The sequence below is a fragment of the Lathyrus oleraceus genome, chromosome 3, assembly GCF_024323335.1.
Source record: "Lathyrus oleraceus cultivar Zhongwan6 chromosome 3, CAAS_Psat_ZW6_1.0, whole genome shotgun sequence".
In the NCBI taxonomy this organism is placed as follows: Eukaryota; Viridiplantae; Streptophyta; class Magnoliopsida; order Fabales; family Fabaceae; genus Lathyrus; species Lathyrus oleraceus.
Genome location: NC_066581.1, coordinates 362,194,436 through 362,214,423, shown reverse-complemented (window position 1 = coordinate 362,214,423; position 19,988 = coordinate 362,194,436). Strand labels below are relative to the sequence as shown.

The window sequence follows — 19,988 nt, the reverse complement described above, 5'->3', positions numbered from 1 at the left end:
CAGTCAAGAGTTGACATTCCGCAGGAGTGTGGCCTTGGATTCCACAGACCTCGCAATTCTGAGTTATAGCAACCACGGCGGCTGGAGGTGATACATTTAAACTTTCAATTTTCTGGACCAAAGCATCCACTTTTGCATTAACGTGATCAAGGTTACTTATCTCGTACATGCCAGTTTTCGGTTGAGGTTTTTCCACCGTTGTTCGTTCGGTTCCCCACTGATAGTGGTTTTGGGCCATGCTCTCGATAAGCTGGTAAGCATCAGCATAAGGTTTGTTCATTAGTGCACCACCTGCAGCGGCGTCTATTGTTAATCTTGTATTGTATAAGAGACCATTATAAAATGTGTGAATTACTAACCAGTCTTCCAAACCATGGTGTGGGCAAAGTCTCATCATGTCTTTGTATCTTTCCCATGCTTCGAAAAGAGACTCGTTGTCTTTCTGTTTAAATCCGTTTATCTGGGCTCTTAACATAGCTGTTTTGCTTGGCGGAAAATATCGGGCAAGAAAAACTTTCTTCAACTCGTTCCATGTGGTGACTGAGTTGGAAGGAAGTGATTGAAGCCATCTTCTAGCGCTATCTCTTAATGAGAAAGGAAAAAGACGAAGTCGAATTGCCTCTGAAGTGACACCATTAGCTTTAACAGTATCAGCGTATTGGACAAATACGGATAAATGAAGGTTTGGATCTTCGGTAAGATTTCCAGAGAATTGGTTCTGTTGCACAGCTTGCAACAGCGAAGGTTTAAGTTCAAAGTTGTTTGCTTCGATTGCGGGCGGAGCAATACTTGAATGCGGTTCATCTTGCGATGGAGCGGCGTAATCTCTAAGAGCACGAGCTGGTTCTGCCATCTTGGTTAAAGAAGGAAGATCTTTGAGATCAGGAAGGTCTATAGGAGGGAGATTGTTTTCAGCACGATATTCCCGAATTCGTCGTAAGACTCGGAGATATAGTTCGATATCGTTGATTCGTAAATAGAGCGGCTCGCCTTGAGAGCGAGTGCGTGGCATACAAATCAACGAAAGAAAGAATAGAAGAAAAAGAAACCTTAGTCTCTACAGCGTAACGGAAGAGTTACGATATCGATTAAATAGAAGTCCCCGGCAACGGCGCCAAAAACTTGATCGCTCGACTGTGTGAGTCGAGAATGGGATACAAACTGCAAGTGCACAGTTCTATCGCGTAGTTTTAAAAGATATCGATCCCACAGGGACTTATGAATCGATATACCGTTATCTAAGGTTACTACGTAAATCTAAGGTGAAAATGTTTGATTGTTTGGGGAAAAACTAAGAGCTAAACTAAGATCTAGATTAAATATTAATAAAACGAATATCGGTATGTAGTTCGTCAAAACTAGGGAATCAAGTCTTTGTCGGTTTCTTGGTTTTAAAATGAATCGTTTCGGTTAACTTTATTGGTTAAAGGTTTTATCTCAAACTCTCGCTCTGTTGAATAAACCATGATTTTATATTAATGTAGCTGTCACTTATAATTAAGTCAAAAATCATATTTTGAAAACAATAAAGTTGCAGAAACTCCTTTTAAGAAAATACTGACCGTTTTAAACACCCTTATCTCAAACTCTCGCTCTGTTGACTTAGGTTATATAATCAAATCCAAATGCTTAACTCTCGTCCTCACATTCAATCTTTAAAAATACTTTTTGGAAAAGGTCAGAATTTAATTAACTCTAAAACTTGCTCTCGCCCTGATCTAGAATTAATGCCTAACTTACACTGTCCAGTTAAAATCTCAAACTCTCGCTCTATTGGTTTTAACTTCTTTATGTCTTTTACTTTTGTAAAAAATCTTGTTATTAAACCTGTAAGTTGAGACCGTAAAAAGATTGATTTTGATTTTAAGTTTAGATAGACCGACTCAGTCTTGATCCCTTATTCTGCTTACTTTACATACCGATACCTGGGCAAATTAGCCAGACATGCTAAATAAATAAGAATTTATATCATGCATAAACAGACTCATTCCAGGCAGATAATATAGATAAATAATAAAACAAAATATTAAATAATGATTAAAGAACCTGAATGCGTAATACAATAGTCTTGAACACTCCACCACAAGCCGGTAGGATTTGTTCTTGGATTCTTCAATTAAACAATAAATTAAATCAAGGAAATAAAACTGGAATATAACGTAAGGTTAAATCCGGTATAAAGTTGCACAATAGTTTCCGGTGTAGAAACTATTATGCGAAAAATATCTAAAAGCTAAAATGGGAAAGGTAAATTTGCAAGGGAAGAAGAATGTAAAGCTTGCAAAAGAAATAAATAAAATAAACAATGCTGGAAAAGAAAAATAAGCAAAAGCGTGAAAAGAAAATTTGGCAGAGCTTCGGCAGTATGAGCGTGGAAAAAAAACCGAGAGAGCTTTAGGTTTTTGAGATGGCTATTTATAATAGTGTTGGCAACTGCTTTCCGTTTCTCCCATTCTTCAACGTGGCTACATGCACGGCGTGGATATAGGAGACCAACTTCTCAACGTTCTTCTTCCAGTCTTTCTGAGGGCGTTACTTGCGCCAAAAAGGTAGTGGAATTGTGTGACGCCCGTCACACTATGTGTGACGTCCGTCACAAGGCTGTTTTGCGTGACGCTCGTCACGCACCCTGTGACGTCCGTCACAGGCACAGCGTTGGTGACTTGTGCGCTTTGGGCTGGGCTTTGGCATTTGGTCCCTTTTCTCTCCTTTTTGCACCTCCTTTTCTTCCCTTTTTCACTTTTGCTTCAAAATGGATACCTGACATAAATAGCAAGGAAATACTGCATAATATCTGATAAAATGAGATAAACTAAAGTGAATGATAATATAATCTAATTGAATTAAGTCTTAAAATGTGATATAATTTCGTGTTATCAATGATGGACTGTTTTCCACTCTTCCATGATATTGCTCCTCCAGCCAGAAGAAAAACATATCCAAATGTGGATTTTCTTGAGTCCACACATCCTGCAAAGTCTAAATCTGAGTAGCCAACCACTTCAAGGTGATCTGACCTTCTATATGTGAGCATGTAATCTTTGGTTCCTTGTAAGTACCTAAGAACTTTCTTTGCAGCTTTCTAGTGATCCATTCCAGGATTACTTTGATATCGACCTAACATACCAACAGCAAAACTAATATCCGATCGGGTACATGTTTGGGCATACATCAAGCTCCCAACCACTGATGCATAGGGAATAGACTCCATTTCTTTTCGCTCTAATTCATTTTTGGGACATTGTATTTGACTAAACTTGTCCCCTTTCTGAATAGGAACTGTCCCTCCAGAGCATTTGTCCATTCTGAATCTCTCTAAAATTTTATTTATATAGCCTTTCTGAGACATTCCCAATAGTCCTTGTGATCTATTACGGAATATTTTTATTCCTATCACATATGATGCCTCACCCATATCCTTCATTTCAAATTTATTGGAGAGAAACTTCTTTACATCATGTAACAAAGCAAAATCATTAGCAGCAAGTAAAATATCATCAACATATAAGACTAAAATTATGAATTTGCTCCCACTGACCTTCATATAGATACACCGATCTACAGTGTTCTCTACAAAACCATATGACAAAATAGTATTGTTAAATTTAAGATACCATTGTCTAGAAGCCTGCTTTAATCCATATATTGACTTCATTAATTTACACACTAAATTTTCTTTCCTACAGTAACAAAACCTTCAGGTTGAGCCATATACACTTCTTCCTCTAAGTCACCATTTAGAAAGGCGGTTTTTACATCCATTTGGTGAAGCTCTAAGTCGTACTGAGCCACCAAAGCCAAAACAATTCTCAAAGAGTCTTTCTTTGAAACAGGAGAAAAGGTTTCTTTGTAGTCAACACCATCCTTTTGAGTGAAACCTTTGGCGACAAGTCTAGCTTTATATCTTTCAATATTACCTTTCGAGTCTCGTTTGGTCTTAAAGACCCATTTGCAACCAACTCGTTTTGAACCTTTAGGTAACTCAACTAGATCCCATACATTATTGTCACTCATTGATTTTAACTCTTCTTTCATAGCATTGAACCAATTTTTAGAATTGTCACTTTCCATGGCTTGTTTAAATGATACTGGATCCTCATCAATGCTCAAGTCACATTCATGTTCAAGTGAATAAATAACATAATCATTTGAAATAGTTGGTCTCCTTTGCCTTTCAGACCTTCTTACTGTTATTTCTTGTGTTTCTTCAGTCACTTGTTCTTGCTCATTTGTGACTTGTACATTGTCAACTGGTTCATCAACTATATGTTCATTTTGTGAGTTTTGAATATTAATTTGTTGTCTATTTGTGTTGTATGACGGTACCACAACCAGAGGGACAACGACTTGAGAAGATTCTTTAGGTGAAGAAGATTCTCCACGAGTCTCCATAATATCCACTTTACGTGATTTCTCACTCCCACTAAACTGCCCATTTTCAATAAACCGAGCATTACCAGACTCAATTATTCTCATACTATGATTAGGACAATAAAATCTATACCCTTTTGTTTTTTCAGGATACCCGATGAAAAACCCACTAATGATTCTTGCATCAAGTTTCTTTTCATGTGAATTATACGCCCTTACTTCGGCTTGGCATCCCCAAACATGAAGATGCCTCAAACTAGGTTTCCTTCCCGTCCATAGTTCATAAGGAGTATTAGGAACTGCCTTGCTAGGAATCCTATTAATCAAATACGCAGCGGTCCTTAATGCGTAGGTCCACGATGATAAAGGTACATTACTATAATTTAACATTGACCTAACCATATTCATGTTCATAACACCCAGTTGAAACTGAATCTTTTCAGACCAATCAGCATAGTTTAGCCCATTGAACTTTGTCATTGCGTTGCCCAAGACAAACATATTAGTAGCAACTGCAAACATTTACACGTGCTCATGCGTTAATGCTTTGAATAAACTTCATGGATTCAAACTAATTGTAACTTTAATCATGTATCTAAATTCACCTTTGGGTGATATCTACATACATTTCAATAACATACTCAAAAGAACATGCATGTCTATCTTTGGATATACAAGCAACAAGTATGATAAAACCTTTAATTTTATTAATTATAAGTCATGATTCATCTTTGGATGATCTCTATATATCTTATAATAATAAATACTATTATTTAACATAAACATGTTATTTGTATAGCATCGGATTAAAATTATACACTTTAATAAATTTGATCACTTTGGTGATTGCAAATTTTAATATAATAATTTCAAAACAATAAATTATATCTATTAAAAAAATAACGATACACAATTTTAAAACAGTAACATTTAAATGAGATTTAGCATGGCAATGTTGCAACTCAATCAAACCAGGATATGAACACACAAAATTTAAAAAGGTAACATAACTAAAAATAAACGACTTTATATACGAAGTTACGTAAATGAATATACTACGCATATATAGGATATTTTGGATTGTCTATTAACACATGCATTTGAAATTCTTGAACATGTGTATAAATTCCAGTGCCATCACCGTAACGTCTTTGAAAATTTTCAAAAGCAATTTTATGCATAGCATACATACATATCATGATACTTTCTAATATAAACTATAATTCTCATTAAACAATCACTACTTAAAAAAAAATTATAATATCGATAATCAACACCGAAAAATCATAATACCGGTAACAAAGCTCTGATACCAACTGTTAGCAAAATTTTATGTTTTGGATCTTGATATCATGATTTTCACAGTGTTTTAGATTCTATAAATAAAACCGTAAAAGCGTACCCGGATCCATGACGTCGATTCTTGTCTGATTTATTGATCCTTGTTTGCAATTGTTTTCTCCTCTCTTCCTTCTTCCTTATTTGTATCTTTGATGATGAAGATACTTTTGTGTATTTGTGAGAAAATGAGAAGGAATGAGAAAAGTTGGTGTTGGTTGCCTAAATGTGTCCTTTTATAGACACTTTATTCCAACAGTCATATTCCACCCCAAGAGTCATGTCCCAACAGTCATGAAGAGAGAGAAGAGGGATTTGTATTTTTGAATTTCAAAACCTCATTAACTTAATTATCCATCTACCAAAATAATCATCACATTTAGGTGTCTTTTATTTAAGCCAAATATTGTTTACATGAGTCACACCTAATTAATAATAAATTAATCCAACAAACAGATGTAAAATAGATTTTGAAAACATTATGATTTAACATCTATTTTTAAAATAATAGGTCTAAAATATATATTTGTAGTAATTAAAAAAAATATGTGGGCCCCTTAAAATTTGGGACCAGTGCTATAGCACTTCTGGCTCATGATAAAGGCTGGACATATATATATATATATATATATATATATATATATATATATATATATATATATATATATATATATATATATATATATATATATATATATATATATATATATATATATATATATATATATATATATATATATATATATATATATATATATATATATATATATATATATATATATATATATATATATATATATATATATATATATATATATATATGAAGACCTTATATTCATTTTTTTACATTTAACAACTATTACAAATTAATAAACTATATTAATATTTATTTGACAATCAACATTTTAAGTATTTTTCCCTCTTTATTAGTATACATTATAATATATATTTATTCAATATAATAAATAAATTTTTATTTTATATTTATTTAATAAACACACACGTTTATTACTGGATAGAAAAAAAAATTCAAACCTCTTTATTAATTGAAAATTTATTTATTAACTAATTAAATTACTCAGTGATATTTATAGTGATTTAAATGTAATTATTATTTATAAATATAATTTAATATTCATATAAAGTAATTTTATGATAATTACTGTAAATACTAATAGTTAGTTGGTCGATGTTGAACTTGCTATCAATTTTAAAATGTATATTAATGTTAAACCATTACGTATTTAATATAAATGTTCGTTTATTTTGACAAGTTAAAATGATAAGATATTTTATAATTGATATATTCATTTTTAGTAGAAATGCGGATAAAGGTAGAGTATGAGTCCTTACATATCTATAAGGTACGAGTGTTAACTTTGACGCCCTATGAGTTATATATTAAAATCCAATAAAGAACAAACACAAAATGAAAAGGAAAAACAAGAAACTAGAAAGGACTATTTGTCCAACCCTGGACCTAAAACAATATACAACATAATAAATTAAAAACTTATCAACATGCCAATTGATCTTAAAAGAAGATATTTTCTCAAAGATCGAAAATCTTCTTGATCTAATAGGCTCCACACTTTAAGCAACCCATCAACTCCCTTCACAAGATCATCATCAAGATCTAAATCATCCATAAACTTAGGTTGTGACAAGTTTGCTTTCAATTCTATAAGCATTTCGTATTCTCTATTTTGAGACTTGATTTCATCAGAACCTTGAAGTTTTCCTTGCAAAACTTGTTCAAGAACTAAATAGGCTTCTTCATAAAGTGATTGTCTCATTAAGCATAAGGTTAAGTTTAGAGTCTTGTTGGCATCAACATCTATCATGTGCACTTTCTTGAAAATTACCTGTTAGATTAAAAAAGTGAAAGATTTAAGTACCAATAATATTGAAACTTGGAACTTCTTGCCATTAGTACGGACGGTCTTTATAGTCCTTCAATTAAAGGCATCTGCTTGATAGATAAGTCTTAGCTTTCTGACATTTATTGACTAAAATTATTAACAGTGTCAGTAAATCAATTGATATGCATTTATTAAAATTATTAAATTATTTAATATGTATTTATTAAAATTATTAAATATTAGGTCAGATCATCTATGTTTTGTGAATATGTGTTCTGATAAATCAATATGACTTATTTGGGTCAGACTATCAATGTTTTATCGGTGTTCTGTTCTATGTCTGTTCTCTGATAATAAATCACTATAACACACTAATTGAAGTTATTATTTATTTAGACCATCAACGTATTTTTCTTTATTATTTATGTCAGACCATCATTGTATTTTTCTTCTGTGTATATGTTGTCCTTCTGTAAATCAGAGGAGTAATTTACTTGCTCTATCTACATTATGGTTGATATGAAACATTATATGAAAATACCTTGTAAAGTTCTAGAAGAACATCATCAATGGATTCTTGAGAATCTTTTGAGCAAAGACCTCTAAAATATTTGATGACCTCAATAGCTTCTTCGGTTCTATCTAATTGCTTCATCACAACAGTCATATCCTTCATAGCACTATCCACTTTATCTCCGACGTTAATCACCTTTCAAAAATACATTATAGCTGTTTGTGGATCTTTATCCACCAACTGAATTCACACGTACATTCATATAATTATTCACTATTAAACCTTAAATCTACATTAAAAAAAAATACTTCAAACTTTCATCCTATAATGAATAACAATAAGGTAAAAGTAAATCTGAAAAGTTGAAAATGTCTTGCACTTAAACTTAAGTCAATAATTAAAAAATAAAGTGAAATATACAAATAATCACTAAAATATAGCATAGAATTATGAGGAAATGGTGCAATTTTCAGAAACAATGAAGCAGGTAATTTCAATTATGCAGAAAAAATAAAAATAAAAAGTAAAATTTTCGAAAGGGTATAGATACCATACCTGAGCATGTTTGACTTTGACATTAGGACTATCACCAAAAGGAACTTTTTGCATAACATGATAAAGATTATCTTTCTTTCCTTTGGAACTTTTCTTCACGACACTAACTCCTTCCATTTTCTCTCACAAAAGATAGATACTCTTTGTTTTGAAGACGCATGCACCTTATAAACAAGGAACCTGGGATACTAACGACTGTGAAAGAATGTGGAAGGAATTGAGGCTTGATTCTATATGACATCATGCTTCCAATGCTAAATGGTTTTTGACACGTGGAATTAAAAAAAAAACTATTGTTTTAGTTATTTTATTATTAATAATAATAATAATTATTATTATTATTATTAATTTATTTAGTGTGTATGATACAAAATTTGGATGATCTAATGTTAGATTGAGGTTAAACTATGGGTATTTTCTTTTTTCTTTTTTTTTTTTCTTTTTTAGTTTTTAAAATAATTTTAAAATGATTTAAAATAGTTAATTGGTTTATGTAAGTTGGTGTGTTTGTGTTTTTCGTATATATCATTTTTTGGATAAAGTTTTTAAATGTTGAATTTCATTTGGTTTTAGTCCCCGACGTCAGTCTTCTGTACCAAAAAAGGCGAGGTGGTTAACATTGATTATGTAACAACCCGTATAATATATATCTAGAATAATATCATACAAGTGTTAAATCTTGGTACTGTCACAACATAAGTGCCTAATGGCATCAATATATATACATGTCCAAACTAAAACATCAATGGAACATGTTATACAATAATGCCTAAACAATAAAAATCTAAGAACTATGTACAATATCTTCATTGCACACAACTCCACAGCGGAAGATTATGATGAACAGCAACCCTTGAAACATCCATAACAGTTTCTCTTAGATTCAACCTGTAAAGAATACCTGAAAAATAACAACAATAATGGGATGAGATAATAATCTCAGTGAGTTCTCCTATCCTATGGGTCCACTCGGCTCTACAGGGTTCTAATCAATGTTCAACTCATATCCAACTCAAGTCAACAAGGGAACGAAGACTTGAGCGATGGGGAACTATCTCGCAATTGTATGGCAACATGCATCTGAGTTCTCATAACTCAACCACGATCATTATTCAGATTCACGCAACATCGATCCCCAACCGGACCTACGTCTAGGCCAAGGCTTGGTTCACGCATGTCCGTATGATTCGACTTTCGCGGTGGATATCAGGTTCCCCTATGGGAATCTAACCCATTTTTAAGAACCATCACCCGTATGGGACTCTAACCCACCTAGGGTGTCTTTCAACGTATGGGACTCTAACCCACATAGGTGTCCACCTTTCCCCCATGTCCGCCATGGTTGGGGCTCAAACCCATTTGAGGCTCGAATCATTGGTCCCACATCCCAATGCTTACTCATCTAAGCATACCACAAGAGATGTGTACCACCACAGAAAACACACATTCTGAATACATGATCGGTTCCACAAATCATTGGTTCCACGAACCATAACAAATTCATAAATCACAGGTGACTTCATTCACCATAATACACAAATAATAACATGGCATGTTCCATAATCATAGGTGACTTCATTCACCATGATACACAAATAATAACATGGCATGTTCCATACAATGCGTCTCATTCTTAATCATGGCAACAATTCGTCCACGACCTCACATAAGCGTCGTACGAATGAATATCGTATTCTCATACATATATCACATATGTTCCATAACCTAGATCATATTTCTAAGTTATTAATCAAATTATTCTTCTAGGTTTCCTCACTCATCTTTGTAAGGTTTTTAATCATGTTACTTCACCTTCCACATAACAACAATATGTAATTTTCATCATGATAAAATTCATGGCATTTATAAATCACATAATATTTTATAACATGGAACAATAATAATAGCCCTTTACGTTATCTTTAGTCATGTTATTTCACAATCAACCATATCAACCATGTTTAACACCCATCATAAATATAATTCATTTAATTTGTAAGACACATAATATACTATAATATGATATCATAATAATAGCCTTTTTCATTATCTTACTAATGCATCCGTCCGCATCCAAAACGGAGTTACACCACTCAATTAATTCATTAATCTATCTTAATCAAGATTTAGATTAATATTTATTCATTGCATAAGCATTCAACAACAACCTCTCTAGCCTAGTGGTAAGGCATGTACAGTTTCAAGGAGGTCCTGGGTTTGAACCCCACTGGTGACAAATTCTGCACAAACAGAAGATTTGACCAATTATATTTTATCTTCCAGTACCAATTGACCAATTATTAATGTTACCAAAATGTCCTCTTTATTCCTCTCTTGTACTCATTAATATTGGTATGTCATTTAGAGGATTTTTTTAACTTCCAATTGTTGATGTGGATTTTCTCTATTGTTCCCCCAAAAAATCGTAAATAGTGTTTCACATATAGTCACTTTAATTAGGGTTTAAAAATCTATGACTCAAAGGGAGGAGATTGTCATAGAGGTAGAAGAAGACATACATCCATTATCCATGCTTCATCCATTATCTGAGTTCAATTTTTCTTCGACAGTGGTAGATGAACATAGCTATTGACTATGGTAAAGTTTGTTCCTTTCATCCTTTTTTGGTGTTTGTTCTTGAAAATCAAAAGTGAAAGTTCAGAGACGATTTTTAATTTAAATTTTCATTATGGGGGTAAATTTGTCAGGGACTGTATTCTATTATAAATGGGGACATGAACATGCAGTATATGACATTGATCATGATAAGTGGAGCTATTTTGAAGCTACTGGAATATTGAAATACATTAGTCATATTGATCATTCAAAATATAGGTTATGATTGTATAAAAATGATGAGGAAAAATACAAGAGAATGGTGAATGATAAAGATGTTGATAAGGTTTATAAATATACCAATGAAACGAAATGTGTAGTTCACTTATATGTTGATCATTCTGTTAGAGGCGTAGTTGGAGTTACTGTTGAAGAAGATGAACATGATGATGGTGGAGTTAATGTTGAAGAAGAGGAACAAGATGATGGTGGAGTTAATGTTGAAGAAGAGGAGCAATGTGATGCTACAAATAATGTTGAAGAAGATGCACAATATGATTGTGGAGCTAATATTGAAGATGAAAATAGTGATGGAAGTGATGATATTGATGATAGTGATTATGAAACTTCTGGTATAACATTTGATGATAGTGAGGAAGAGATGGATCTTGGGTTGGATGATGGCTTTGACATGGAAGGTAAATAAGATGATTGCAATGGAAAAAATGTAGGGTTAAATGTGTTGCAAAGAAACACAAGCAAACTCCAATAACCACATGTTTATGGTAATTCAACACAAGCACCAAGGGATATTGATCTTGAGTTTGAAATGATTGTTGTAGATCATACTGTAGCATTTGAGGCAACACAACCTCAACCAAATATGAATGATGTAACATATTATTCTACTCATGCTGCTCCACCTACACATGTTCCTACTGTTGCATATGATTATGACATATCTCTTTCTATACATGATTATATTGCACATGTTGAGCATGAGGTACCTCAGATAGTTGTTTTTGCAGTAGTAGGAATTCCTAAAGTTCTTAGACCAATTGAGTTTCTGCAACTTTCGACACATATGTGTAAATCATATTGTTTATAAGTTTCCCTCTAATACATTACTTCCTTTGTTATGCGGAAAAATAAAAGTAAACCAATGGTTTAAAGGAAAATGACCTTGAATGTGAGGACAAACGATAAAATAAGGGTTCTCAAATGCAAGAACCTTAAGGGATAAGTAAGTGATCTAACATAACCCATGACTTTGTAGACATGAAACATCTTAGTTAGGGGTGGAAAAACGGGTCTGGCCCTTCGGGCATTCCTGTTTTTCCCTCACTTTTTCTTGGGGAGGGTTAGGTTTTAGGCTTGCACCCTTTGTTCAGCCCGCCCCACCCCATCCTTTTTTTTGCGGGCACAAGCTTTAACAATAATTTTGTAATTTTTAGGCCTAAAAGGTTCAATGCCCGTGTGCTCGCCCACCTCGCCCTCACTTTTATGCGGGGAGGGGCAAGGTTTTAGGACCACATCCTCAAATATGTCTGCCTCGACCTGCCCTATTTTTTGCGAGCTTTTGCGGGTCGGGTCTAAATGGGAAGGGCATGCCCGTTTTCTACCCCTAATGTTAGTGATCTATTTAGGACCATATCTTTATGTTATGTAATTTGAGACAAATTTGAATTTATTTTAAGAACTTTTTGTTATGTACTTTGAAATCTCTGGGTTATGTATTTCGATACAAGTTCATGTGTATTGGATGAAAAACACATATGCCTTTGGGGTTATACACATTTTGGTTAAGTTAGAATAGTTACAAGTTTTGCAATTCTTGTTATCTCAACTCACTAAGGACGTTTGTTAAGGTCATTCATTAAGGTACAAGGTTGAAATGAATATAAAACCTAAACTTACAGGGACAAAAACCAATTATATATTAACATTAAATTATTACATTCAAAAACATCACATTCATCAAGTATACACCTTTTAACACAGTTTTTGTATTATGTATATAACAGTTCTATAATTCTTACAAAATCTTCAACTCCATTCATTAATTAACCATTACAGGGACGAAAGTCATGAACTCCCAAACTTATAAGGACGTAACACAAAAAGAGACAAGCTCCAATTATTACATTCAAAACCATTTTACAAACACCAAATACAGATCTTTAAGTATGACAAGAACAATATCCAAGAGACAATCAACAAAGCCTTAAACAACTTGGCTTTATTTCTTTCAATGTCCAACTTCATTTTCATCTCCTCATTTTTCCTACACCCAAAGTCTTTCATAGTGCTAGTTAAGTCCTTCAGAACCTCTGAGTAATTGCAAGTGATTGGGATTCTAGGTTCACTTGATATGTGGCGAACATATGGAGGATAACCCTCAAGTTCATCATATCATATGAAGATCTTACAACTTCTAACTCCACACAAGTTTAAACAATGAAAATTAACATAATCATATGAACAATGAACAATCACCAATGAAATTACCATAATCATATGAACAATGAATAATGAACAAGTTGAAGTCAAACTTACCCTCGAATTTTGCACATTTCCGGAATCTCCTTTTAGGATTTTCATTAGAATTGGATGGGAACATCCTCATTGATATATTACAACCATATTTGGGATTTGAAACGAGGTTGGGTTTCCAACATTGGAGTTAGACATGCTTCAATGTGAAAAAATGGTGGAAAGAAGAAGATAATGCATGATAATTCATAAATGGAAGAAAGAATAAGATAATGCTGGAATCAGGAAGAAGAATATGATTTTTAAATAAAACCTTCTTTTGGATTTGGTCATTCCTTTTAAAACTACCAAACTATATAATCCATGCCGTCTGATTCATCAATTGAAACTTAAAAAAGTAAAGACACATCACCAACGTTAGCCACCTCACCTTTTTTGTAACAAATGGATGATGTGAGGGACTAAAACCAAATGAAATTAAATATTTAAGGACTTTATCCAAAAAAAACAAGATACAGGGGCGAAAAATAAAAGCACGCCACCTTATAATGACCAATAGACTATTTAAGCCATTTAAAAATTATTTTAAATCATATATTTCTCAAGTTAGTAATAATCAATTTGGTTTTATGTGGGGAAAATCGACCATGAAAGTGATTTATTTACTACATATGTGATTGAGCAGTATCAGATGGATCAAAGAGACTTGAACTTAATTTTTATTGACTTGGAAAAAGATATTTTAGAATGCTTGGAGATGTTTTGTGGAAGTTCTAGAGAAGAAATAAATTAAGATTTATTTATTCAAACTATCCAATATATGTATGAGGGATGCGGAAACTCCATTGTGTCTTGGTTCTTAAGAAACAAATGGGAAAATTGCAAAATCTTGCTCCATAGTATGAAATTCTTCATCACTCATATCTATAGAAGGGAAAATCGTGTGCGTATTTTATGTAAAATATATATTTAAATATCAATAGTTATACCTTTTGGAACCAAATTTCTGCTTTTTTGTGTAAGAACTTGATTAGGAACAAACTTAGCATGTTAAGTTTTAGATTTTTTTTCATCTCATTAAGTTGAATTGGTTGTTGGTTTGTTGTAGCTTTTTTCCTCTCTTTTTCAATAAAGTTGGTTAGCAACCATGTCTATTTTTCCTTGCAAAAAATATATGCGGAACCAAGACGGAGAGACAGACGATATTGTCGTAACATTAGGATTGCACCAATATTAAACCCTAAGCTCTTATCCTTTTACTTAAATTTTGAATTTACTCACAAAACACATCTAAGAGATGTCACTAAGATATATGTTATTTTTTGCATATGATATAGCTCTACTTGAAAGTTCGAAGAAAAATTTAAATGAGAGGTTGAAAACTTGAAGACGAATCTTAGAAATGTATGACTTTTACCTAAACAGAAGTAAGAAAGAGTATGTGGAATGTAAGTTTAGTTAAAGGAGAAGTGTTTCTAACCTTGAGGTGAAATTTGGGGACTATATCATATTGCAATTTACTCGGTTAAATATTTTAGGTCGTTAATACAAAACGATGGAAATAGAAGGGAGTATAAATCATTGAATTTAAGTTTAGTGGTTGAAACAGAGGAGGTGCTTCAGAGTTTTATGTGACATAAAAGTACTGATCAAGTTGAAGATAATTTTTTATCAAACATTGGTAATCATGCGATGTGTATGAGACAAAATGGTAGGCAATTAAAAACAATACAAATATTAAGTAAGTGTAATAGAGATGGAGATATTGTTTTGGATGTGGAGTAAGACTAGATGATATAAAATTAGAAATGACAATATTAGAGAAAAAAGGTTGAGATAGTTAAGGGTGGAAAAATTGGTCAAACCCTAAGGCATGCCCATTTTCCAGTAATGTTTTGCGGGGCGGGCCAAGGTTTTAGGCCCGCATCCTCTAATATACCTGCCTTGATTTTTTTAGAGTTTTTGAGGGCGCAAGAATTAACATAATTTTTGTAATTGTTAGGCTAAAAAGGTGCAGTGTGCACGAGCCCTCAATAATGCATTCCCCACCCCACCTTGTTTTCTTGTGAGATTTTGTAGAACGAGTTTAAAAGAGGAGGGCATGCATGTTTGCCACCTATAGAGGTAGCACCTATGGTAAAAAAAGATGATGAAAAGTATGCGATTCATTTAGCATGTAGATTAAATTGAGGGAAGTAAAATAATTAGAGGTAGATAAAGAGTTGAAAATTTTTTTAACAAAAATTATTATAAAATATATTGAGATTAAAAAATTAGATAAAAAAATTATAGCCTTAATATAATATTTTGACGTAATTTGATCCATGTAGATAACTCCTCTTAATTGATGTTAAAATTTTAGTTAAATTGCAATTTTGGTCAACCAATTTTATCTTATTCTCAAAAATGTTCATCATATTTGAAATTCAAACATTTTTGGTCTTCTTATCACATTTTTTCACTTCAAATTAGTGATTTGTCTAATTTTAAATGACATTTCACTTATGAAACATGACAAATTATCATGTATGAACCTTTGAGATATTTTGACAAAATATATAAGTTACACCATATTTTTTATAAGAAAAGAATGTATTAATGTGAGTACAAGAGGTATTCAACCCTAATATAAAGGGAGATGAAAGCACGAGAGGCCCGATCAAAATTTAGTTGATACAAACTAGCAGATTTAAAAACTAAACTCTACTATCACAAGTAATAACTTCCTTAGATCTAGAACTTAACCAATCCTAAAAGAGTGATTTACCCAAAAGAACAATATGAATTACACCCTTATGCCCCCATTAAATAGAATATTGTCTTTTATTAACCAAGTTGACCATAGTGTCGCAAGTCAAATAGTAAATGAAAGTTCTTATTAATTTTTCTCTTCAATTTTCATTTCTACAACTTCAAATGTTCAAGGATGTTGTCACAGTGGGGTATCATGTCTAGACAAATCCAATCCAAAATCTTATGCAAAACTTGGATTGACTTTTGGAAATGAAAAAATAAATGGAGGTGAATTTCATCAAGACCTAGGCACAATGGACAAAGAAGGTTATGTGTTCCCGAAATGATTCCATGCTTTACGAGTTTGTCTTTTGTTTGAAGCTGTTTGAAAAGGAGCCTCCAAGAAAAGAATTGAATGTTGGAAGGAGCATTGGATTTCCACAAACTTCTTAATGATATGTGTATCGGTAAATTCGTGACCGTCGAGCTATGGATAAACTTGACGTTAATAAAATCAGAGTCGCCACCGCGCTTTTATTGTTTCCAAAGGAAAATGGAAAAGTACGAACAAAACCCAAAGATAAGAAGTTTTCAAATCAAAACTAATAAAATGCCAGATATTATAGGTAAGGGGGTTGGTTACACAAAGGGAAAGTTTTAGCACCCCAAGTATCCTAGGTACTCCTAGGGAGCCCTTTTTGTGTGCATATGTTTTTTGGATATAAATGATGTTTGAGAAAAAATAGAGTGCGGGGATGAGAAAATAATTTATTGATTATATTTTTGTGTTTGACAAGACCTTCGATCTTGTGCCTACGTACCAACATAAAAATGAGGGATCAAAACCTCGTAGTTTGTGGTAAAAATTTCAAATGAGTTGATGAATTGATCTGTAACAATTTTGTTTAAAAAAAAGGCACAAAAAGGCCAAAGTTTTGAATGAGGTTGTTAGTTCTTTTTGTCTTATGAAATTTAAGTCAATATGGTTAAGTTTATTTGCAAATTTGATTACCAAAAGATTAAAAAAAAGCATTGGCATAAGGCCAAAGTTTCTAATCATTAAAACATGTCTGAGTTGAAATCACAAACAAAGAAAGTTTTTGAAAAGAGGAAGAAATTTTGAAATTTAAGAAGTGTAAGGAGATGAAGAGACTACCCTAAGCAAAAATTTAAAAGTTAAGAGTTGAAAAGGCCTGACCAATGAGATGTAATCCAACAGACAAGAATGTCATATAGAAACCCATTTTCCTTTGGACTTTGATCAAGCAATAAGCCATAAGAAATGAGCAATATCCAGACATCATAAAGATCAGGGTATCAAATAAAGATAGCCACATCCAAGCAAGCATTCCAATAGCTGGAAATCTTTATTGTCTTCCAATGTAGCAGATGAAATATTCCTTGATCCATTCAAAATAAAACATCAGACAAAGATCATAGCAAAGTAACAATTAAGCACAAAGACAAAGTAGTAGATGAACCAAAGAGATCCAAAGTCTTGCATCAGATGAAAGTCACTGTCAAAGATAACTCAGTCTCAGATGTTGGCATTGGCCAAGTCCTTTAGCACAGGGAAAGTTACCTAATTCTAAGTCCAAAGCTCATGTCAAATCCCAACAGTCCACCAAATGTCTTTTTAAGGTTTTTGTTGTTATTAGATGTTTTAAGTGAAGGAGAAGAGCGATCCAAAATGCAACAGAATTTAAAAATTTCTCCTTTAGTGATCCTTACGAATGGTCTTGATCAGTGATAGAATCGTTACCTCTTGTGGTGATTGAAACCTTTGATGCAGATCCACGGAGCGATCACGAACGTTGAATGGTGACAACGACTCTACTCATTCCACATGAACGAATTCCTTCAATCTCAGTGCTAGCTGCTATGAATGAAGGCTTTGAGTGAGAGAGTGTGTGTGTGTGTGTGTGTGTGAGAGAGAGAGAGAGAGAAACAAAATTACAACTGCACAAATGCTTTTGCACAAGGGTTCTATTTATAGAACCACTTGTGTGGGCTACAAGCTAAAAAGCCCACTTAAGTGTATGTGGTCCATATCTTATGATATACCTAAATCACTTAAGGGTGTGGTACCTTACCATATTTCATATTCTACATAGGTACGCCATACCTTACGATGTTCTATAATTCACTTAAGTGCATCGTACCTTATGGTGTTCCTTAGTTACTCTATCTCTCATCAATCCGTCCTTTTGTGTGTGACCCTGTAGGTTTTCGCGACATTAGCAATTATATTAAATCAGTATTTAACATAATAAACAGTGAGCGGTATCTAGAAACACATCACTACTACCCAAAACACGAAAATGTCATGTGATCTGACAAATCCTTTTGTGAAATTACTTATGTGTACAATTACCCTTTTTCCCCATATGTCTATATTGAACACAAGGCATAAATTGTGTCATCCTTGTCCAGTTCAATATTGGGCCCGTAGACATTTATCTTGTTACGCAGGATGGACAAATTCCATCTAGGTCACTCATGTCCCTTAGCATGCTTCATGGAGTACTCATAAAATGTCTTTATGGTCATCCAATTACGGATAATGTTTGATCAACAATAAAGCAGTCGACTCTACATCTAGGGTCGATAGTGGTTTTAGGTCGAAGGGTGGTATACACCACTATCACCATGAGAATAACTTATGACACTTTACATAACATTCTATATGGTATTCTCATAGCGGGTCAATCCAGTATAAATATTACTCCTAATATTCATACCTATGTTTAAGACTTGATAACTCCTTATCCATGATCCATGAGATGTGATCATCAGTCTATATACATAACAGTCTTAATGCTTTAATGTTATCCCACTTTACAACAAAGCTCGATTGCAAATACTTTAAGAATAATGTCCTTATGTTTAATGGGATCTCATGATTAAGTCACACTTGATAAATTAAACGGACTATCTATTCTAGGGACTTTATTATACAAACATAATAAAGAAAAAACCTTTTATTATTAATAAATAATTCGATACAAGTACCAAAAGTATTGGCCTATAGGGCTTACACCAACATTAAGGTCCTAAGACCATAAACAAAATCCATACACAAACAAATATATACAATCACAAGATATGGCTCAAATGAGCAAAGTGAAAAAGGACTGAAACATAAACAAGTTATATGAAATGTAAATGGCAATGAATGATAAATGACTGAAATTTAAATTGCATAAAGTAAATGACTTGAAAGTAAAAGCATAATGAATAATATTTAGTCAATGGTTAGTCAAATGTTAGTGTTGAGTTTTTATTGATTAAGTAATTCTTTGGAGAACACTTAACCATTCATTCACAAGTATGAATCCTTGAACCAAGACATCTTCCATGAGAAGGGCTCCAACTTGTCTAATTCAACAAGTATGCCACTAGCTCTCATGAAAGGAAAAAAAGGTCAAGTCTCCACACAATACCATGAAGAATGAGAGACTTACAATCTCACTTACTAGAATGTTATGCTTTGAGGGTTAGATTTAGCTCTATGTTAAGCAATCGTAATTGGACACAACATAATTTTTAAACATTTGATCAATAAA

General features: G+C 32.9%; 2 pseudogenes; one reads left to right on the top strand and one right to left on the bottom strand.

Moving 5' to 3' along the window:
* Nucleotides 1–368: 368 nt before the first annotated feature.
* LOC127133833 (uncharacterized) lies at nucleotides 369–468 on the top strand (annotated as a pseudogene).
* A 6,757-nt stretch (nucleotides 469–7,225) lies between these two features.
* LOC127129270 (protein SULFUR DEFICIENCY-INDUCED 1-like) lies at nucleotides 7,226–8,757 on the bottom strand (annotated as a pseudogene).
* Between the last annotated feature and the right edge of the window lie 11,231 nt (nucleotides 8,758–19,988).